We start from the raw sequence: 23,145 nt of genomic DNA on the forward strand, positions 1-23,145 counted from the left end.
CAGCCCATGGCAGGAAATCCAGACCCGGGGGCGCCGTGGTGGCTCCACTGGTTAAACATCTGATTCTTGATTTCGGCTCGGGTCATGATCTCAGGGTCGTGAGATCGAGTCCTGCGATGGGCTCTGCACCGGGCATGGAGCCTGCCTGGGATTCTGTCACTCCCTCTGCCTCTACACCGAGCCTCCTGAGCCCCCTCCTCCCCACATACCGACTCACTCTCCCTAAAAAAAAATAAAAGAAAATCCAAACTCGCCCCACCCGCGGGGCAGACCCTCACCGCTCAGGGTCTGATGCTCAGACTCCAGCCATGTGGAACCCCTTGTCATTTTCCTCCGGGGCCAGGCCCCTCCCCGTCTCCGGACCTTTGTACACACATGGTTCCCTCCGCTTGGGGCGCTCTCTATTACCTTTCCTTCCCTCTGCTCTGGAAAAATTTCTCAGCCTCTCACCAACTTGGTCCCAGCAGGTGCCATCCAGCTCCCAACCTGGGAGGGATCAGAGTGGGTTTTTTCCAATCCAAAAGAACTTCAGGGCAAGCTCCATTCCAGGACCATTTGACTACGAATGAAATGGAAGCTCTATTCTTTTTCCTGCTGGAATACTGCCCTTCTGCCCTCACAATGGGACACAGTTCAGAAATCTGGGTTGAAAATGTGGGATTTCACAATTTATAATATTTTTTAAACGACGGTCCAGAAGTTGCATGATCCGCATTATGAATTTCTTTTTCCCCGGAACCTGTGGTTTTCGTCTAAGCTGACACAGCACTTGAGACAATCAGAGAGGATAAATGTCCCTGGGGCTGAACCACAAGAAACCGTCTGTCCTCACAGCCTTGACAAGGTGGGGGGGGGGGGGGGGCAGCTGTCCATGAACCGCCACAGCCACACCGTCTGGGGCGTAATGCCTCAGACGGGGTTCTCCGCCAGTTGCTGCCGTGACCCTGGGGGGGGTGTCAACACCTCCCCCAGAACACCCAGATTTCCCTGTGTCCACCGTGGAGGGCCTTGATCTATTCCACAATGAGATGAGCTGAGTCTATGTTTCTGCAAGAATGAAGCCAAGAAGGGAGAACACGAATTCCTCCACAACTTAACCCTCAAGAGACTCTGTGACTTGGCAGTTCCACGTAAGGTGCGGACCCCAAACAACGGCAAACAGCTGTTCCAACAAAGACGTGTCCACCCATGTCCACAGCAATGTGGTTCACAACAGCCAAAAGGTGGAAACAACCCGGAAGTCCTTCGCTGGAAGGATGGATCGATGAAATGGGGTCTGGTCCCTGAAGGGAATATTACTCGGCCATGAAAAGGAACACAGCACCGATACCCACTACAGTGAGGATGGGCGCTGAGAGCATCACACTGAGCGCAAGACACAGTCACCACAGCCACGTATCACATCATTCCATGTATATGAGATTTCCGGACTAAGTGAACCTAGACAGCAAGCGGACTGGTGGTCGCCAGGGGCTGGGGAGGGGAGAACGGGTAACAGCGGCTACGGGGCGTCCTTTGGAGGTGATGGAACCAGACAGGAGAGGTGGGGCCGCTGCTGTGAATGAGCTCCCTGCTACAGCAGCCTGCACTTGAAAGTGGTCAAAGTGGTCAATGCTGTGCTTATGTGTGTTTTGCCACATGAAAATACTTCTTTTAAGGAAAGAAAGAAGAAAAAAGGTTATGGCGGGTCCTACCACCAACCACCACCCGGATCTGTTCCAGAACACGGCGTGCCTCACCGAGGACTTGAGGAGAGGCTCGGGGTCCCCGTCCCAAGCAGGGCTGAGCAGCTACTCAGCTCCGTTAACTGGAGATAAAATGAAATGATGCCGTGTTGTATTTTCCCTTCTTGACAAGCCATCAGCCCCTTTGAGTGATGCTGGGTTTGCACATCTGGGACTGATCAAAAACCAGTGAGTTTACAAAAAAAAAAAAAAAGCCTCCTAAGCCTCCTAGGTCTGGAGCAAGCAGACACAGAGGCACCTCCCATACGTAGTAAATCACGCTGATGCCAGTGCAGAGAAATGTTCCAGTTCCCACAAGGCCAAAGGGGTCAGCATTCGAGAGTCCCGCCTCCAAAAAGCCAGTTTTCAAATGCAACCTACAAAAGGCCAGATCCCCAGCGAGGAGTCTCGGAGGGAGGCATGAAGTGTGGGACTTCCGGAGGCCTCGCGCTCTTCTGCCAAGGGTCCCGGCCCTCCCCTGCCAAGCCAGCTCTCCTCTCCGCTCCAGAGGGAGGGGCTCTGGGAGCCGGTGCTGCTCTGGGTCCCAGAGCGAGGCTGTCCGCACGTCGACACGGGTACCTGTCCACCAAGTGGTGCCCCAGCCCTGGGTCAAGTCATCCCCTCTCGGGGCCCACCCCTAAGTCGGGCGGGGATCCAGACCCCACGTAGCAGGAGACGCCCTGACCTCACGGCCGGTTCTGCAAGCAGCTCACCAGTGGGCGAACACCTTCTTCCAGAGTCTGGGGTGGGACCCGTCCTGGAGGGCCGCTCTGCCCCCTGGCTGTGTCCTGTTGCCTACGTGCCTTCATCACTCCGAGACTCAACCCCCTCCTTGTAAAAAGGAAGAGGGTCCAGGGTCCACCCCCTAAAGAAGTCCGTGAGAGCATCTGTGTAGATCCTGGGCACACCTGGCTCATTCTGAGCGTCAGGTAACTCCAGCTCCTGGTGTGACTGTAAATGTTATTATTCCCACTCCTACGTCGTAAGAAACTCCGGAAAAGATCAAAATTGTCTGCTTTCTCCTCCCCCAGGTGCATAGGATTGGGAACTTGGGGGCTTGGGCTTAACTCTGCTGATGGATTTTCCTGGAAGCCCTCTCAGACAACACCACATTTGGTGTGATGTTCCGGGCCAGACGTGGAGTTACTGGTTGCCCGGAGAACTTTTTTTTTTTTTTTAATGTTATGTTAGTCACCATAGAGTGCATCATTAGTTTTTGATGTCGTGTCCCATGATTCATTACTTGTGTATAACATCCCGTGCTCATTACAACACGTGCCGTCCTTAACACCCATCAGCCGGCTACCCCATCCCCCTCCCGGCAGAGAACTGTCTTAGCGGAGGCGGGCCCCAGCAGCTGAGGTCAGGGTACCCGGGCTCAAACCCCGCAGGGTTTGCCAGCAGCCAGCCCTGGAGGTGAAACATGGCACGCCAGCTAGGGGGCCTTTTGCACGATCTTTACCTCTCTGAGCCTCGGTTTGCTCATCTGTGAAATGGGGATCGAGAGGCTGCCTGCCCAGGGATGTGGCAGGGAGGAGAATGCAGGGAAATGGCATGGCCTCACACCAGCCTCCCACCGGCAATACAGCTCCCACACCTTCTGCTCCTCCTTCCCATATGGAAACAGCCAGATCAGAGGCAGAAGCAGAAAATCAGGGGCACGAAACACAAAGCACCTTAGAAGGCCCCCCTCTCAATCTATTTGGAGAAGAGAGCATGCCCTTCATCTCCTTCTGCTGGACCCTGGGCTCTCACCTGGCAGCTTTAGACCCTAGATGACCCTACTGGGGAAGGCAGGGTCACCTGGTTCTGCCAGAACATGGCACCCGAACGCTCAGGGTGGAAATTTACAAACCCACTTTGCCAGGCAAGCTGGGCATTTGCACAGGCTCCCAGCTGCTCCTCCCAACCAGAGCAGCAGCTCACCTTGTGGCTCAGAGATGCCCAGGTTAACTTAGACTTCAATGAGCAGGCATGAGCTAAGCCTTTTCTGACTCGTCCACTGGCTGAGTCCCAGGCAAGGGAGGCTCCAGGTCCGCACCACACAAGGGGCCCTCCCTGGCTCTGTCCATCTAGGGCAGCTGGTTTCTCCAGGACAGCAGAGCCGAGTCCTCAGCTTCCAGCACCATTCTTCCCCCACGAGGAGTGTATGCAGGTGTCCACTCTGGCTGGACAGACCCGGCATGAGCTCCCAAGCCTGCAGGAACTCTGGCATGCCCCACACCTGGACATAGAGCTCTGGAAGCAGAGAGAGCTGGGCTACAGCCCTGGCTCTAACTGGACAACTCACTTCCCTCTCTGGCCCTCAGTATCTTCATCTGAAATATGGGAAGAGAAAGGCTACCTTGCCCAGGTTTGTTGCAAATAAAATCATAAAGGGGCGCAGCCCAGTAAACCTTAGCAGAATGCTAAGGGGTACTCTTCGGATCACCCTGGCCGTCCACAGGTGGAGAGACACATTCAAACCCCCACCACATTCGCGCTGTCAGTTTTCCATTTATTGACGCCCACTGTGTACACAGGAATGCAACAGATGCTCGTGAACTGCAAAAGGGAGGTCAGGGTACCCGGGCTCAAGGAGCAGGAACCTGCAGTCACACAGGCTTTGAGTCCCAACTCCCTCGCTCCCTGACTGTGAGGTCTTACAGAGCAAGTGGCTTGGTCTTGCTGAGCCTCAGTTTCTCCATGTACGAAAGGCCATGCGGCTGAGCCCGGTTCTGAGCCACAGGGAGCGCACCCAGCACAGTGCCTGTGCACAGGAAGCCCCAGGAGGCGGTATCTGCTCTGGTTAATTCATCTCCTCCGAGGTTAGCGGAGTGGACCGCAGCCTGGAGAGGAGAGGAAGCGAAGTCACACCTACCTCCGCGCGGCTCTCCAATCACCACCACGCCGGCGTCTCTCCCCGGGCGTGCAGCGACAGCAGCGCGCACACGGCGGACACGGTCGGCACAGCGGACACGGTCCACAGCGGGTGGGTCGCAGGCTCCGCACAACGGGGCAGGGGAGGGATGCAGTGGTTGGAGGGGCCCCGCGCGCAGCCTCTTATAGCACCTCCGCGCCCCGCCCCCCCGGAGGCCGGCGGCGCTGATAGGACGGCGGAAATGTAGCCCCGCCCCCTACCCCTCCCGCGGGCGCCGGGGATCCGGGCGGGGGGAGGGCTGGACCAGACGGTCCTGAGATCTGGGCTTGAGAAGAGGACGCGCTCAGTTTCCTCGCCAGGACGCTGGAACTGCCCTTTCCACGGAGCGCTTGCTGCGCGTCGGGCGACGTGCCAAGCACTTTCCACCGGGGGTTTGCAAATTTACCAAATCCCATCTCTCTGTGCCTCAAATGGAAAGTGGGACTAGGGAAGTGACCTCCCGGGACTGCAGCAAATAAAACCGGGGAGGGTGAGGGCTCTGTAAGCTGTGGCACAGAATCACACGCGCTATATTTACTCCCGTCCTCTGCACGGGGGTATGAAACCCCGCTCGTCTCACACACACACACGCACGCACATGCGCACACACGTACACGCATTCCCAATGTGCAAACGACGAAACCACGCCACAGCCCAGGCGCTTGCCCTTCACCATCCCCGTAAACGTCCAACGGAATCTGCTCTGGGGTAAGTGATCCCATTCCACAGATCGGACACCTGAGGCCTGGAGAACAGAGTGTCGCCAGTCCCGCAGCCGGGGAGCAGCAACCTTAATCTAGCTACATTTTGCCCACAGGCATTTAACATCCTTAACCTGCGCAAGTAACTATGAATCAATTTAGAGCCAGAAGGCACTGCCTTTGAAACACGTAAACCTAAGGCCCTTGCTGGCGAGCGAAGAAAGCTAGGCTGGGGGGAGTGAAGGACTAGAGGAGAGTGTGGACCCACTGCGCGAGGACAAGGGCAGGAGGACCCCGCCCGTCCTCACGGGGCGCGTCCCTGCATGAAGACGGGAATCATCTCTTGCTCCTTCCGCACGCTCCGACCGGGTCACTCGGCACCAGTCCCTGCACTCTGCAGCCCGGCCAGGGCCCCTCCGGGAGCTCAGGCACGGGGGCATCCAGAAGGGTCAGAGCACATGGGGAAGCAGACCGAGAGCGAGTGGGCGGGGCCTGCGTGGCTCAGGTTCAGAAAGTCCAAACGCTTGCCAGGGTTTTCGGTGCAGCTCAAATGCCAATAAAAAGTGGCCCGGCCCGGTCTATTCTCTCTGTCCCTTCCCTTTACTTCTCCTCCTTTTGAAGCATCGTGCCAGCTCCACATTCATGTGGTACTTATTAAGCGCCTACTGTGTGCCAGGCTCTGTTGCAAGCGCTGGCGTATCCAGCGGTGAGCAAACCCGGCTGGAACCAGTTCCCCACTGACAAAGGACAAACCCAAAGGGAGAAGAGATGCTCCTCGGGCACCAGGCCTCACAAGCTTTACCCCTGCAACTCCCCCCCACCCCACCACACCCCCAGGCTGGTGATGTTATCATCAGGACAGTGTGCGCCTAGTGCAAACAGTTTCCAGAAGCCACACGGCTCCCGAGAGGGAAGAACTGGGGTTTGAACTCATGCCCTCGTCCACTCTCCTGCCACTGCCTGTGCACCGACAAGCTTTGGGTGCGGGGGAGTGGAAGAAACTGGGTCCCCGCCCTAGCGGAGAGGAAGGAAACCTGCACAGAACCGGGTTTCCCATGGCGGCAAGGCGGTTAGTACTTAAGCGTCCAGCAAGCCCTCCCCCGGGCCGGGCCCTGTGCCCAGGGCTTCCCTGGCATCCGCCTACGACCTACCCACAACCTGATGAGCGGGGGGTTTCAGTTGGCCTTGTTTTATAGGTGGGAAAACTGAGGCTCAGGTAGGTAAGGGCACTTGCCCAGGGTCCCCTGGCTATTGAGTGCTGGGGGGGTGGGACTCCAACTCAGGCAGTGCAAGACCACAGCCCGTGACCTTGGCCTCTAACCCAGGGGACCCGAGGGGATTAGGGAGTCTGGGTTTGCTGCAGAGTGGATCCAAACATTCTAGTCTGGTAAACACTTCTCAGCTGGGACATTACGGTTACTGTTGCCGTGTAACACATTACCCAAAACACAGTGGCTTAAAACCACCGCTGTATTTTGCTCATCGTTTTGCAAGTCGGGCGTCTGGGAAGGGCCGGGTTGCATGGTTCTTCCTTAGGGGTCTCTCGTGCGGTTGCCGCCAGACGTTGGCTGGGGCAGCAGCATCTGAGAGCTTGGCGGGGCTGGACATCCAAGCTGTCACCCACGTGGCAGGAGCTCAGCGGGACGTCTCAACGGATCTGTCCCCACTTGGTTTTTCCTGGAAGGCCGTTTCGGGGTAGTCAGAATTTCACTCCCCCCACCGCAAGCCTCCCAAGAGAAGCGGGTGGAAGGCGCAAGGCCTTTTGTGTCCTGACACTGGAAATCAGAGAACATCACCTCTGCCGCACTCCTCGTTGAATCACAGCGCCTGCCGAGGGTCAGGGGGAGCACGCGTAGGTCACCTTGCTCTGCAGCTGAAGATCAAAGAATCTGCACGCAAGATAACGTGGAGTTTGCAGACGCTCGATAAAACGTAATCCCTCCCTCTTAGGGAGCCACACTAGGCCGTCCAGTGGAATGACCGTCATCTCTACGTGTCCGCGGAGGAGTTCCCACCCCGACGCCACCACGGACTGGCTGTGTGTGTCCTTGCTCAAGTCACCTGACCTCTCTGAGTGACAACTGCCTCCCAGCTCTGAAGGGGCAGGCGGAGTCTGTGACTTGCTGGCTGGTGCCACGACTGGGCACCAGTCTGCCTGGGACCCCATCCCAGCTCCTCCACTTCCAAGCTGCTGGCCCGTGCTCAGCTCCCCATGTGTAGAATGAGGGGGATGAGAATGACTCCTTTCTCCCCATGGGTTGCCTTTAAATCATTAAAAGGTTTAAAGGCATGCATTCATTAGTGGAAATTTAGAACGGGGTCTGGCACATAGTAAGAATTAGTTAATATTATTGTCAGTAGAGCAACAAACTGAAACAAGACACAGAGAATTTCGATCTTGATCAACCATTTTCCATCAGTGTGCAATCTTAGAATCCAATTTCCAGAAAGTGATATTTGGATTCGAGTAGGTTGATGTGTCATGGGGACTGTGGGTTCCTGAGAAGCTCTGAACATGGGAAAGGGCCAAGATGCACCCAGGAGCCCTCCCTGGAAGGGAACGGCTGCTTAGATCCTTGGAAATCCTAGTAAAGGATCTTGTTTGCTGGTCACGCAGGAGGCAAGTCACAGAGCGCCGGAGACCAAGGAAAAGGTCTTTCTGGTTCGAAGGCGGCCCAGCCTGGAAGCGGGAGTGCGCACGCCTGGTCTCCAGCGAGAGCTCCCAGCCCTCTGCCAACCCGCTGTCTCAGCACCGGGAGGGGGTGGGTCACACCAGACGGTCCCAAAGGGTTTCACAACTCAGAGCACAGACCACAGACCAGGTCTTCCTTTCCTATCTCAGTACGGCTGCCCCAGGGCTGGTGGGTCTTGGACTCACACCAACATCTCCACCAGCTGACCAGCTGTTTTCCTCCGAAGCTCTTGGGCTGGACATCAAGTTCCAGCTTCCCTGTTCCCGCCGCACCCACTCGGCAGCTAGAGAGTGTCACTGAGCCCTCGTTTGCATGGAAGACCGCTAACAGTTTGAGACAAGGAGACGTGCGGGTGTACCACTTTGCAATGGGTGTGGCTTAGAAAGAGGAACCACAAGGTCAGGAAAGACGGTGACACTCCTGGGTAGCAGGTGCCAGTCATGGCATCCTCTGGGGTCCGAATGCGATGGGTCTGCTTGACTTGCGGCTGAGGAAGGGCATGGGGTGAGCTCCACGTCTTCTGCTGCTGGGCAGCTCTCTGGGGGCAGTGCGGGCCCCGCCAGTGGGGAGATCTGCGGCAAGAGATCTTGACCGACTGAAGTTGTAGAAGAAATATACTCAAGTTACTGAATGCAGAGAAGGAAGCTTCTGGAAGGACCGTAGCCTGCTGTGGAAGCCAAGGACAGTCAGGACCCTCGGAGAACTTGAATTAGCCCTGGAGGAAGTCAGGCATTGTAGTAGTCCTTTGTGAGCTTTTCTCACTGCACTGATTTGGGGTCCCTTCCTCTGCCCTCCGTGGCCAGGTCTCGCCCACTCCCTGTGGACATGACCATCCCCCGAGCATGACTTCACGTCCCTCTAGAACCACGGACCAGTTCAGGCTGTGTCCAGGCACCTCCCAGTTCCAATTCCTGGACAGAGAATCTAACTGGCTCTGTCGGGAGCTGACGTCCCCCTGGTCCATCACGTGCAGCCCAGGGGACAGTGCCAGGCACCATGAGCTGGGGGAAGGGGATGAACCCGAAGACCAGACTGATGAAGATGGCCCCCCGCTGAGTCTCCACATCCTCACGAAAAGGGAGACCCCACTTGACAATTTCATGGAACTCGTTGCTCATGCTGCTTTGAAACCGTGAACGTGGGTCAGTCCAGACGGATGTCCGAACCACGCCCGCGTTCCCGCCCTCCCTGGGGTTTCTACGCCCTCTGGTCTCCCCGATCTCCGAGCACAGGAGCCAGAGACCACCGGGGGCCATGACTGGAAATTCCTCAGGAAATTCAGTTCTTTTGGCAAACGCTGCCACAGTGATCGCTTTCTCCCTGGGTGACCATCAGGCTTTTCCAGAGGAGGCTTGGCCCTGAGTTGCACGCCCAGGGTGTGGTGTTTCCGGAAGATTCTAGACCTTTCTGTCAGCCTGGGAGGAAGCCAAGTCCGCGATGCTGCTCACTCTCCCGTGGCCCCCAGGATGTGTGCTGGGTCCTTCTGGGAGCTGGAGCCCTCCTCACTGGGGCCAGGAATGGAAACACAGCACGACTCCCCTCCTGCTGGGGAGGGGCCCTTGTACCCTTCCGCACGGCACCGAGCTTCCAGATTGTCTGTGGGGCCTCGAAGCCACGCTCTGTCATACCTGCCTTGACTTCGCTGTCCCCCAGTGTCCTCCCCTATAAAAGACAATAGTAACAGGCCACGTTACAGAGGCGTGGCCAGAAACAAGCTAACTGCTGAGAATCTTACTATCATCCCGTCTATATCGTCCACACGCCTGTTCCCATGAACACTGTCCCCGCCAAGCAGGACCTCCTCTGGGGCACCCTCCCTAGTCACCCCGACCCCAGGAAGCAAGCAAATGAGTAGTCTGTGGTCCAGGATTGAAAAGCCAGGGAATGAACGCACTGGCTTCCTGGGGTTGGTAAAAAATGACCACCAAGAGGGGACTGAAAGCTACAGGAATGTGTTCTCTCCCAGAACCCAGAGTCGGAAACCAAGGTGTTGGCAGGGCCGTGCCCCGTCTGGAGCGGGAAGGAGAGTATTCCTGCCTCTCCCGGCTTTGGATCTGTCCACGTCTCCTCTTCTCAGAAGGAGCCACACGGTCACGAGTGTTCCCGTTAAACAGATTACACGGGCCCCTGCTGGAGGACAGACCTCCCACGGCCAGCGGCCGGCCTTGGCTGGGGACGTAAATTCATGAGGCCTGCAGACATGCAAGCCCTCGCGGGGGCTTCGACCTGGGGACACCCGGAAGGAGGACCCCCTCCCGTGTGCGGGCCTTTCGGGTCCCTGCTGTCCGCGCAGTGACCGGGCAATGGCGGAATCGATTTCGCTCGTACGAGGGCTGGCCGTGTGACTGCGACTGTGACTGACTTTGGCCGACAGGTTACAGTGGAAGGGAGGGTACCCATCCCAAGCTTGGGACCTAAGGGGCCTGTGGCCTCTGCTGTCCCTCTCTCAGACCCGGGAACGGCAGTGCTCTAGAGAAGTCCTGCCTCACCTCCTGGAGGACGAGGGGCCACACGGAGACAAACCCTGGCCCCTGAGCGGGCAGCCAGCACCAACCGCCTGGCGTTCAAATGAGTGACCTTGGACCCTCGCCCAACTCAAGCCGTCAGCCACCTGGAGCTGCAGGAGTGAGCCCAGCGAGACCACGGAAGGACCCTCAATCAGACTGTCCCCCACGGAGCACGAGACGAACGCAGCGTCCCCGTCTGAACCCCCTGCAGTTTGGGAAGCCTGGTTAGGCAGCGGACACTAACAGATCACGTCCTGGGAGGACAAACATGGTCAAGGAGAGATGATTCTGAGGGCCGGACATTTCCCTCCGAACAGCCACCCGGACGGCACAAATTCCCCGGGGAATATTCTGTACTTCTGGTATAGCCTGAGTTGTGCCCCCTGAGCCCCCAAATCCACATGTGGAAGTCCCAGCCCCCCGTGCCTGAGAGAGACACTGTGTTTGGACACAGGTCTTTAAAAAGGTAATTCAGGAAGGCGCCTGGCTGGCTCGGTTGGCGGAGTATGGGACTCGATCTCAGGGCTGTAAGTTCAAGCCCCGCATGGGGTATAGGAATTACTTAAAAATAATAGAATAAATTAAATAACAAAATAATAACATCTTTTTTAAAGCGGGTAATTAAAGCTCAGTGAGGTCATTCTCAAGGACGGTGTCCAACTTCTGCTGTGTAAGTCCCAGTCTGCGCTACTCTGTTACGGCTGAGTAAGCCAACACAAGTCACCCCGCAGCTCAGGCCGAGGTCCCCCCTCCCCGCTCCTCCACACCTTTGAGCTGGAAATTTGCATGGACCTTGGCTCAACTCCTGCTTTGTCATCGCAGGACGGAGAGCCGCTCCTTTCTCCGAGGCCCCAGATGGCCTCCAGCTCTGAACCCGCCCCACCTGATGCTCGGGTGCCCACTCAGTACTCGTGGAGTAAGAACTTCTAATATGACCTGTATACTCTGTTGTGCAGTCCTCACACCTACTGCAGGGCATGTGCTGTTGTTTCCCCTCTCCCTTGAAGGAACCAAGGCCCAGAGGGGCTGCCCACCCTGCCCATGTGCACACAGCTGAGGCCGTGAAGGGTGGAAACTCCAGGCCACTGTCTCTAGCATTGCTGAATGATGGCCCCCCAGAGACGTCCCCTCCTCTTCCCGGGCCTCCGTGAATGTTATGTCACATGATGCATCTGTTTCCTGGGGCTTCTGTGACCAAGAGCCACAAAGGTGGGGTGCACAAAGGCATAAAGCACCAGAATCATGTGCTACCTGGTTCCGGAAGCCGAAAGTCCAAAATCAAGGTGTCACCAAGCCTTTCCCTCAGCTCTAGGTGGTTGCGGGTGATCGCTGGCATTCCACGTCTCCTCTGCCCCCAGCTTCTGTCTCTGTCTTCACATGACCATGTTCCCTGTGCATCCTGGTCTGATGTCCCTTCCTTTATGAAAAGACGCCGGTGCCTGGATCGGGGCACATCCTAATCCAGCATGACCTCACATGTGTGCAGACCCTACTTTCCAATAGGGTCACATTCTGAGGGTCCGAGTGGACAGGAATTCTACTACACTATTGTAGCACTACTACGCTGTCTATTCCACTACACATTGCAAAAGGGATGCTGCCGATGGGATTAAGGATCTTGAAGTGAGGAGATTCGCCTGAATGACCCCATGGGTCCCATGTGATCCCGGGGGGGGTCCTTGTGAGAGGGCAGCAGAGAGAAGGTGAAGTGGTACAAGGACAGAGTGACATGCACTGAAGGTGGGGGGGCCATGAGCCAAGGGACGCCTGCGCCTTTGGAAGCTGGAGGCGGCCAGGAAGCAGATTCTCCCCTGGAGGTCCCAGCGGGAACACAGCCTTGCAGAAACCTTGACTTGAGCCCCGTGAGACCCACTCTGGATTTCTGACTTGCAGAACTTGAGAGAGTAAATCTGTGTTGTTTGGAGACCTTAAGGTGGTGGTCACTTGCCACAGCAGCTGTAGGACACAAACACAGACCCAGTATCAGAGGCGTCTGTGAAAGGGCCTTGGGTGGCTGCGGCGCCGGGCTGGGGGCCCGGCACCGCCCCTCGAGGGGGAAACCACCATGAATCAGCAGAACTCTGTGGAAGGCCAGGGCAGCAGGCCGGCTCACAGACCACACAGCGCTCGGCACAGCCCTGAGTCATCTGGCTCCGAGAGGCACCTCCGTACAGCCCCTTTACCAGAAATGCCCCGGATTTGCCCTGATTATTTTGCTAGTGATCGAGTAACACTTTCCAGATGCAAAGCAGACGGTGGCCAGTCTCAGATTTTGCGTGATCTGGGAGGTCTCTTCGAGTCCTCGTGGCTGTCGTGGCACCCCCCACCCAGTGCCCCTGAGCGCCTGCCTGCAGCGTCCTGGTGGGCAACAGCTGGCCTGCCCCCACCCGGGAGCCCGGACACGGCCGCAGAAGCCCTCGGCAGGCTGGACTGGCAAGGGGCCGAGGCTGTGGGCAGGGAGCCCCGCGCATCCCCCGTGTCTCCCTGAGCTGCCGTCCTCCACGCACCTCTCACCTCCGTGGGACGGGGCAGGTCTTCAAAGATGTGTTTATTTTCTGGGAAGTGCGACTGGCTTGGTGCGGGGATCGGTACTTAAACTGGACAATAGGCAGTACCCGGGCTTCTCGTCCGACCTCATTTCCATTCACGTGGAAGTCTCTGGTCCCAGGTCCACGGATGTGCCACCCAGAGCCTCTCACCACACCCCCATGTCTCCCTCGGCTCTCCCCTTCCCAAGATGCCAGCGGGGTGGGGGGTGGGGTCCTTGTGGGTCTGATGACGGACAGCACACCCCCAGCCCTCCAAGTCCGTCTACAAGAGACAGGAGGCAAGATCAGTGTCCTGGGGACGCTGGAACTAAGGACCACGAACCGGGGGTGCTTGAGACAACAGGGGTTTACTTTCTCCCACTTCTGGAGGTCTGAAGTCCAAAATCAGCGTCAGCCGGGCCATGCACCCCCAAAACGATCTAGGGGAAAATCCTTCCTGCCTTTTCCAGGTTCTGCCGGCTCCAGGTATCCCCTGTGGCCACATCTCCCCAGCCTCTGCCCCCCCGTCCGCATGTGGCTTCCTCTTCCTACAGTGACACTCGTCATTTGCACTCAGGGCCCAGCCAGGTGGTCCAGGACGATCTCAGCTTGGAAACTGCTGCTTGCCTGCGTCTGCAGACTCCTCCCCAACATGGTCGCACTCACAGACGCTGGGAATTAGCTCTCGCACAGATCTTTTTAGTGGCCCCACTCGACCTATGACAGCAAGCGTGGGCTCGCCTCTGGCTGGTCTTGACCCTAACCGGGCCACACCAGCCGCTGGGGGTTGAGCCCCGGGGCCCCGCCCCCACCGCCATTAGAGCTGGACCACAGTGCACGGGGGTCACCCCTCCACATCACATCGTGGGGGGCTCTCACCACCCCCCTCTCTTATCATCTCCCCGGCGGGATCTGGGAGGGAAGGATTTCCCACCTCCTTGTGCCACAAGGATGCCTCTTCCACGGAGCGCTGGATTTCATCTCCGCTCTGGCTGGTGATCAGCCTGACGGTCAAGTCCAACAGGCCTGAGTCCTGACGTACAAGTGGAGGGAGCTAAAGGGACTTAGGAGACTCTTCTTTTATCCACTTTAGCTTTCAGGACTCGAGAAGGACGTAAAAGCGAACCCCACACTCATCTCTTGCTGAACTCCTGCTAAGCAACCCAGCCTCCCCGCCCCGGGGCAGAAAGAGCCTCAGCTGAGAGCGGAAAGGGTCACGTACCCCACGGCACAGAAGACGAAGGCACATCACAGGTTCCGAAGGCCTGATCCTCTCCCACTGACCCCCGCTTCTGCCCGACAGGAGGCCTCGGAGGCAGTTTTAAGTCAACCCTACTAGACGTCCTCCGTCTACACACGCCGCCCCCGGAGTCCTGACAAACGTCTGCACCCGCATAACAGCAACCAGCACCCGGGGTGCTTCCACGCCTCACGGCCCTCCCCAGTCGGTCCCCGCCCCACCTTCTCCCTCCCCCAGCTCTGCCAGGTCTCGAATGTCAGACAAATGGAATCACACAGCGAGTTAAGAGCTGCTCTCCACCTTTCCCTTCCGCTAGGAGAGACCAGATTCAAGCCTCCAGTTCATTAAGCTCGGCCCATGAGGAAAGACTTTAAAATAAACAAAACTTCATTGACTTGTATTTTTTTAAAAGATTTTATTTATTTATTTGACCGAGAGTGAGAGCACAAGCAGGGGGAGGGGCAGGAGAGGGAGACACAGACTCCCTGCTGAGCAGAGCCTGATGCGGGGCTCGATCCCAGGACCCTGGGATTAAGACCTGAGCCGAAGGCAGAGGCTTCACCGACTGAGTCCCCCCAGGAGCCTCTACTGACTTGAGTGATAAAGGAAAAAAAGAAAGAAAAAAAACCCCAAAACCTGTTTCATGAAGCTGTTGAGAGCTTCGGATGCGGTCAGGTGTAGGAAGTCACCTGACACTTACTTAAAATGACAGGCGTCACTGCTGGGCCGCTCTTTGCTCACTTTGTGGCCAGAAGTATCATCGGAAGACCCAAGACCCTGAGCCCCTCCATGCTTCCAGACCTCAGTTAGCTTCATTACTGGCAGCTTTCTGGGGTCATGTCCCTCTCCCGCACCCAACCCTTCACCCAGCCTGCAGACACTTACACCCAACTTCCTCCTACCCTCTGAACACATGGGGGCTTCTACCCCTGGGCCTTTGCACATGCTCTACCCCTCCCCCCAGGAAACACCACCCCACTTCCTAAGACCCAGCACAAGCGTGACCTGCTTGTGAAGACATGCGGCTGGTGGGCTGCTCTGGCTGACACCCTTGTCTTCCTCACCGCCCAGCGCTCCCTCTCTTTGTGCACTCATCATGCAAATTACTTTACTTGGCTGTGTAAGGTAAACTGAGTCATCGGTCCCCTTCTTCACCCTCTAGACCACTGCTCCACAGCCCCATCGCCTTGGGGCTTGCCATGGCCTTGTGGTGGGAAGAGAGTACTCCTTACCTCTTGACTTTGAATCTGGCTGTGTGACTTGCTTTGACCAATGGGCCTCTGCCATTGGAGAAGGCAGAAGGAGACCATGCCACCCCTTCCCCCAGATGACCCTTGAGAGAACTGGGCAGAGAACCAAGACGTGTGGAGGAGAACTGGATCCAACCTGCAGCTCGGAGGCAAGCCCGGCTGAACCTGGCCTAGACCGGGTGACCCACTGCCCTCACTCTCAGAGGACACACACACACCCGGGAGCAAGACAGAGACACAGAGTTACAGTTGCCTCGTTACTACTCAGCATCCCTACACTACAGCTGCTGTCTCCTCACCTCTTCTTATGACAAGCACATGTAAGACAGAGACCGTGTCTCACTCTCTTGGCCTCCCCAGCACCAGCACGGGGCTCACAGTTGAAGGGAAGATGTTTTAGAAGGCCTTAGGAAGTCACCCAACACTCATTTCAGCCACTGGGAAGGAAAGACAGAACAAGGAGATCTAAGCAAGACGGGCCATCCCCAGGATAGCCGAGGGGTTAAGGCCACAGGTTCTGATCAGTGGACACCCCAAGCCTAAATCCCAGCAGCTTCCTTAAGAGCTTGGGCCTCATAAAGTAGGGCTAATAACAGCATGAACCCCAGAGTGCTGTTGGGAGAAGTAGATGAATTAATGGGGGTAAAGCTCTGGATAGGGCATCTGGCACAAAATTGATATGGCAGAGAGACACGCAAGCTCACCCAAGAACTGCACCTGACAATGGTACGAGCTAGAAAATTCTAGTTGAGCACAATGTCCTTTGGCCAAGACAGTTTTGGAGCACAGAATCTGCAGCTTCCCACCTTAGTGCAAAGGAAGGAAGGAGAACCACAGGGAAGGGGAGCAGAGGTGAGAATGTCATTCCCAACGGCTGGGCTTCTGCATGATCTAGTCGGCCCCAAATTCCCAGAACTCTCCACCTTGCTCCTGTGATGATTCCAACCACAGATACCACAACTGTGCACGTAAGGAATAAAATGCTTCTGGTGTTAAGTATATTCTGTTTCCTCACGGTAACCAGAGGCAAATTTAAATATGCATCGTTACTGTTGACCTTTGCCTTAACCAATCGTCTTGTAATTGGTCTCATTATTTTGGGGGAAACCTCTACTTTCTATACATCCCTGATGAACTTGCAACTTTTTAAATATCTGCAAGCAAATAATAGAGATGAATTGGAATCAGAGAAGCCAGGCAATTAATCTAAAAGAAGACAGGAAAAATGAGACCAAAGTAGCAAAGGAGAGATGAGACAAACTGAAAACAAGGAGTAAGACGGCAGGTTTCACCTCAACTATGCTCAAGTTTCTATTAAACGTAAATGGTCTAAACAATGGAACTGAAATGCAGAGATTGCCATATTGGATAAAAAAGACAGGGCGCAACACATGTGGCCTGTAAGAAGCCAACTTCAGATACAAAGCTACAGACTTAAAGCAAAGGGATGGAAAAATATAAGCCCACAGACACAGATTCACTGAAAGACAGTGGGGAGGTGGTATTAGCATTGAAGCCGACCTCGGAACGAGGAATATTCCCAGGGATGAAGAGGAACTCATTATGATACTAAGACCAACTCACTAAGCATATATCAAATCCCTATTTTATAACAGAGCTCTAAAATACAGAAAGGAAAAACTTACAGAACTGAAAGGAGAACTCAAATCCAAATCACAGTTAGAAACTGAAATTTCCAAATTACCATTGATTACTATCCACGAAATATGAAATACTTAGGGTCTAAATCTCACAAAAGATGACCACGACTTACCCACCAAAACCCGAGCTGCTGAGAGAAATTAGTGACCTAAATATATGGAGACATACACTGTGTTCACAGGCCAGAATTTGAGGAACTCAAACTGATCTACATGTTAAATGCAATTCCAACCAAAATCCCGGGAAGTTTTTATGGGTTTTTTTGGTAGAAATTAATGAGCACATTCTAAAACACGTATGGAAGTACAATGAACATAAAGTAGTCAACACCACTTTGAGAAAAGCCCAGAGTTGGAACATTTACACTACTGCTCAGACTGATGACAGGACAGAAAGCAAGGCTGTGTGGTATCGGTGTCAAAACAGACAAACAAGTCAGCAGAACAGAACAGAGAGTCTAGAAACAGACCCACGTGTAAATGGGCAGGTTTTTTGCAAAAGTGAAAGACATATTTGATAGGGAAAGGAGAGTCTTTTTGACAAACGGTGCTGGGAGAACTTCTGTATGTAGAAAATTAACCTTGAGCCACACTTCACACCACACACAGACGTTAACTCCACCCAGTCTTAGACCTACATGTAAAACCTGAAACAATAAAACTCCCAGAAGAAGTAAACACAGCAGAAAGTCTTTGTGACCCTGTGGTTAGGCAAAGATTTCTTAGATACAGTATCAAAAGCACAATTAATAAAAGAACAGACTGATAAACTAGATTGTTGAAAGCAAGTATCGTAACACTGCCTTGTGGGGCTTACGGTGTGTGGACTATAAGAGCATAAAGTCAGGGGGGAGGACAAACGGAACATACTGCTGCAAGGGCCCTGCGTTTTTCTGGAGTAATTCAGCAGTAACCCTAACCCTAACTAGGTTGCAGTGAGTTCCAGATGCACAGTGAGACCCCTAGACCGCCAGAAAAAAGGATGGTTCTTTCCATGGCCCCAGGGGAAACCTACTGAAATATACTAGACAAAAATACAGGGTAGCAGCATCATATCAAGGTACAATCCTAAATATATAAAGAAATCCTAGGGGCGCCTGGGTGGCTCAGTTGCTTGGGTGGCTGCCTTCGGCTTGGGTCATGATCCTGGAGTCCTAGGATTGAGCCCCGCATCTGGCTCCTGGCTCCATGGGGAGTCTGCTTCTCCCTCTGACCTTCTCCCCTCTCGTGTTCTCTCTTACTCTCTCTCTCATCAAATAAATAAGATCTTTTTAAAAAAAAAATCCTAAATATAGGGGTGCCTGGGTGGCGTCAGTTAGGCAGCAGACCCTTGATTTCGGTTCAGGTCATGATCTTGGGCTCCGCGCTCAGCAGGGAGTCTGCCTGAGGTTCGCTCTCCCCCTCTGCCCCTCCCTCCCACTCATTCACTCTCTCACTCTCTCACAAAAATAAATCTTAAAAAAGAAAAGAAAGAAAGAAGTGTGCACTCATGTGGATGATGAGATGGGGGGCAGTTCTTGTCTCCTGTTCCTGCCTGACAACAATGTTTACAGTGAACGTGTATGACTTCAGAGGCAACTGTGCAAAAAAAGGAAAATGAAAGAAAAATGAGTGGGAGAGATGAGGAGTAAAAGAACAAGAAGGAAGACAGGAAGGCACAGTGGGAGTAAAGGAAAGCACACGGAGGGAACCGTGCAGACCAGAGACAGGAGGGAGAGGCCGAAGGGGCACGTGCATGCAAGCCAGAAGCTTCCCCCCCAACCCTCCACCAAGGCCCAGTTAAATGTAGGACGATGGCCGCCAGGTGACTGGCCAGGACAGGGCATCCGTGAACTTGGAGCAGAAGGAAACCCACCTGCTCAACAGCCACACGTGGAGCTGCACAGTCCACGCGCACCGTGAACTGAGGGCAGACAGACGTCTGCTAACTTTGCCAACAGCGACCAAACTGGCCTCTTGCAGCTGTGCAAGTGTGTGAGCAGCAGAAGCAGCGCATGCCCGTGGCCTCAGGAAGGGCTCGGGGCGCCCCGCCCACCCCTCCCCATGACCTGTTCCCGAGGCTCATCACAATGACGGCATCGGGGAAATTTCTGGTTCCAACTCTTTCGAATCCGACCTCTCTGAGTCAGTGCTGCTGACCGAGACTGGGACGGGTCAGCGGAAGGGAAGGTTAGAAAGTCCCTGTGAGTGATGGGATCTTGCTCCACCTGGAGAAAGAGCCAACTCTGGTGGGGAAACGGCAGCTTGCTACACGGAGACGTCTCGGCTTCCCAGAATTCTTCATCAAAACGGAACTCCGTTAGGTGTATGAACTTTCCAAGGTTAACCGTTCTTTACTAACAATTCCCACCCATAAATTAAAGTCATCTGAGAGAGAAGGAAATTCTGGAAGTACGTCAGCAGAAGAGAAGCTAGCCTGGGGCATTTACCTGGAAGAATTCGGAATTTTATTTTTTTTTTTTAATTTATCCTGGCTAAGAGGCATCATAGAAAAGGGATTGTGTTTAAGTCTCTGCCATAGCATTTCCTTGCTGTGTGCCCCGGGGAAAGTCACTGCCCTTCTCTGGGCCTCCCTCCTCTTGCCTGTAGGAGAGGACAGTAAGCCTGACCCACTTCACAGGGCTGCTGGGCAGATACAGGCAGAATGAAGCGTTTAGTAACTGGTGAGCGCACAAGGGTCGGAGTGCAACTACGTGTTTAAGGAGTGACGGCGTTTACTATTCATATTAAAACCAGAGATTCCCGGCTGTGCGTGCATGACCCAAGTGCATTCGCTCCCTGGGTGAGTCACACTCTGTTAGCAAGCCGAAGGAAGGAAATAATAAAGATGAAAGGCAAGAATCGATGACATGGAAAACAATAAAGAGAGGAAAGCAATGAAACCAGAAACTGCTACGTCAAAAAGACCAATAAAATTTGACAGACCTCTAGAATGACTGACCAAAAAAGAGAGAGAGAGAGAGGAGAGGAGAGGGGAAGACACACAAAAACAACATTCAGAATAAAAAGAAGCCATCACCAGACCTACAGACACTAAAAGGCCAATGAAATAATAGTTTAAGCACCTCTATGTGTATAAACTCAACAGCACAGACGAATGAGAAAGTTTCCTGATAAACCACAGATGACCAGAATGACAGACCATCCAAGAGTCCTCTATGTCTGGAAGAAATTGAACTTGTCATGAAAAACCTTCCAGGGGCACTGGGGTGGTTCAGTTGGTCAGGCTTCCCGACCCTTGATCTCAGCTCCCGTCTGGATCTCAGGGTCATGAGCTCACGTCCCATGTTGAAATATAAAAAAATAAAAATTTAAAAAACAACTTTCCAGACAAGAAGTCTTCAGGCCCAGATGGTTTTACTGGTGAATTCTACCAAATGTTTCAAGAAGAAACAACGGCAATCCTACCGAGTATCTTGCAGAAAATAACAGATGAAGGAGCCCTTGTCGATTCATCTTAGGAGACTGGTAGACACAAAAATCGCCAACAGATATTAGTAAATTGAATCCAGCAATATATAAAAGAAATATGACCATGACCAAATGGTGTTTATCCCAGGAATGCATGACTGGTGAAGTATTTAAACTTCATTTTTTAAAAAAGTATTTAATCAATCAGCGTACTCCATCATATGAGCAGACTAAGGAAAAAAAAACAACCCACATGATCATATCAACATTGGTGCAGGAAAACAGAATGACAAACTTAATATCCATTCATGATAAAAATGCTCAGAATACTGAGAGAGAAGGGAATTTCCATTCCTGACAATGGACATCTACAAAAACCCTTCAGCTAGCATTAGAACTGATGGGGAAAGGCCGAATGACCTCCCTTAAGACTGGAAACAAACCAAGTATATATATTCTTACCATATTCCTTTGCTAATTTTACTGGAACGCCTAACCAGTGACATATTGCAAGAAAAGGAAGTCACTAGGGCACAGACTAGAAAAGAAGAAACAGAACTACCCCCTTTTGCATACATCGTCTATGTAGAGAACTTTAAGGAACCTATGAAAAAAATGATAGAAATAATGAGCTTACTAGCAAGGTCACAAGATACGAGGTCAACATACAAAATTCTACCATATTTCTACATACTAGCAATAGACAATTAATAGCAGAAATCCTGAAAATACCCTTTATGATTGCTCCCCCAAAATGAAATACTTCGGTAGTATAAATCTAACTAAACTTGTACATGACTTGTAGGTTTCATCAACGCGCCAATGAAAGAAATCAGAAGAAGACCCAAATAAAGTGAGAGATACTGTGTGTACAGACTAGGGCAGGAAGACTCAATGTAATTAAGTTGCAAATTCTCCCCAAATTGATCTCCAGGTCTTGACACATTTCCCCATAGAACTCCAGCACATCTTTTCCAGACAGAGGCAAGCTGCAACAGGCGGAAAGCAAAGGACCCGGAGGACAGAAAATAATTTGGAGAAAGAGTAAGACTGAGCTCACCCTGCCCAGTCTGCCCTTCCCCTGGGCTCTCCCACGCCCAGCTCTTGTCCTGTGACCTGAGCACTCACACTGTGCCCTTCCCACCCCCCAGGCCCAGCATCCTGCCCCCTACTGTGAACTCATCAAAATGGTCAAAACTCAAAGTTGCCTCCAATTCTCTCCTCCTTTCACCTCTGACCTCCCCGCAACTACAGACCAAACCGGGCACGGAGTTGGTGCTCAATAATGGTTTGAAGAATGAATAAATACACGTGAAACTGACCCGAGATCTGATTCTGGTTCATAGTGGACTTGGGGCAAGTATCTGGCAGGGGATGAATGCAGGTTTGTGAAGGTGGAGAGACTGGCCAGGGCAGCACGACCCCCAGACTTCACCCGCACCAGAGCAAATCCATGGCGCAGAAGTCTCAGCCATTTACGGTACTAAGAACAGACTGGCAAAGCCCCCACAGACGTAGTTACTAAGTATCAATTAGGATTGAGGCTGGAACCATCCAGGGTTTGGAAAATTTTTCAGATTATTTTCCAAGTGTTTGAGGAAACCCCAAAGATATGTTTCCCAGGCATACTCCCCGCCAGAGGCTAGAAACCGGTAAGGAATTGAAGGAGGATTTAATCCTAAACTTTGGTCTTTGTGCTGAGCCCCATGGAATGGCACACGATGCCCGGGAGGCTCACACTGCCCTTGTTCGAAACGTGCAATTAGACACTTGCAATTCGGACACACACAGTGAATCCCATGGTCCTTCTCAAACCAGGGCTTGAATTCCAAGAGGGTGGAGACTTGGCAGATGTGCTCCCCAATTACTGGAATCAAAATAAGCCTCTTAGGTTGCAACGAAACCGAACTGTAGGTCTTGGGGAACCAGGACCCTTGGTCTTCAGGCAGCGGAGGACAGGAGCGGCTCCAGCCATCCTGGGCTGGAAACTCGAGCTCAGAGGCACAGAAGGACCAAGTATTTTAAACTTAGAAACAAGGGGCGCCTGGGTGGCTCAGTGGGTTAAGTCTCTGCCTTCAACTCAGGTCATGATCTCAGGGTCCTGGGACCGAGCCCCACATCAGGCTCTCTGCTCAGCAGGGAGCCTGCTTCCTCCTCTCTCTCTCTGCCTGCATCTCTGCCTACTTGTGATCTGTCAAATACATAAACAAAATATTAAAAAAAAAAAAAAAAGCACCTAGAAAGAAGGAGCACCTGGGTGGCTCAGTCGGTTAAGCATCTGCCTTTGACTCAGGTCATGATCCCAGGGTCCTGGGATCAAGCCCCATGTCAGGCTCCTTGCTCAGTGGGAAGACTGCTTCCTCCTTCTCTCTCTCTCTCTGCCTCTCAGATGAGGGGATTTGCTTTCAGGGTTTAGCCCTGGGCTCTGGGGACTGGCCCTGAGGGTGGCGAGCATGTCTCTGAAGCCGGGGATGCAGCTGCGCATCGGTGTGGGCCCCTCCGGGAAGGCACGGGAGACGGGTGGGCAGCGG

General features: G+C 53.6%; 1 protein-coding gene across 2 annotated transcripts in view; it reads right to left on the reverse strand.

The window, feature by feature from the left end:
- The window catches only part of CRISPLD2 (cysteine rich secretory protein LCCL domain containing 2), a 61,055-nt gene extending 56,318 nt beyond the window's left edge, over positions 1-4,737 (reverse strand). For both annotated transcript variants that reach the window (XM_045987997.1, XM_045987998.1), the window contains exon 1: positions 4,585-4,737. The gene's annotated coding sequence lies outside the window, so the exon portion shown is untranslated. The remainder of the gene's footprint in view (positions 1-4,584) is intronic.
- Positions 4,738-23,145: the final 18,408 nt, after the last annotated feature.

This window comes from Meles meles, chromosome 19, assembly GCF_922984935.1.
Source record: "Meles meles chromosome 19, mMelMel3.1 paternal haplotype, whole genome shotgun sequence".
NCBI classification, from domain to species: Eukaryota; Metazoa; Chordata; class Mammalia; order Carnivora; family Mustelidae; genus Meles; species Meles meles.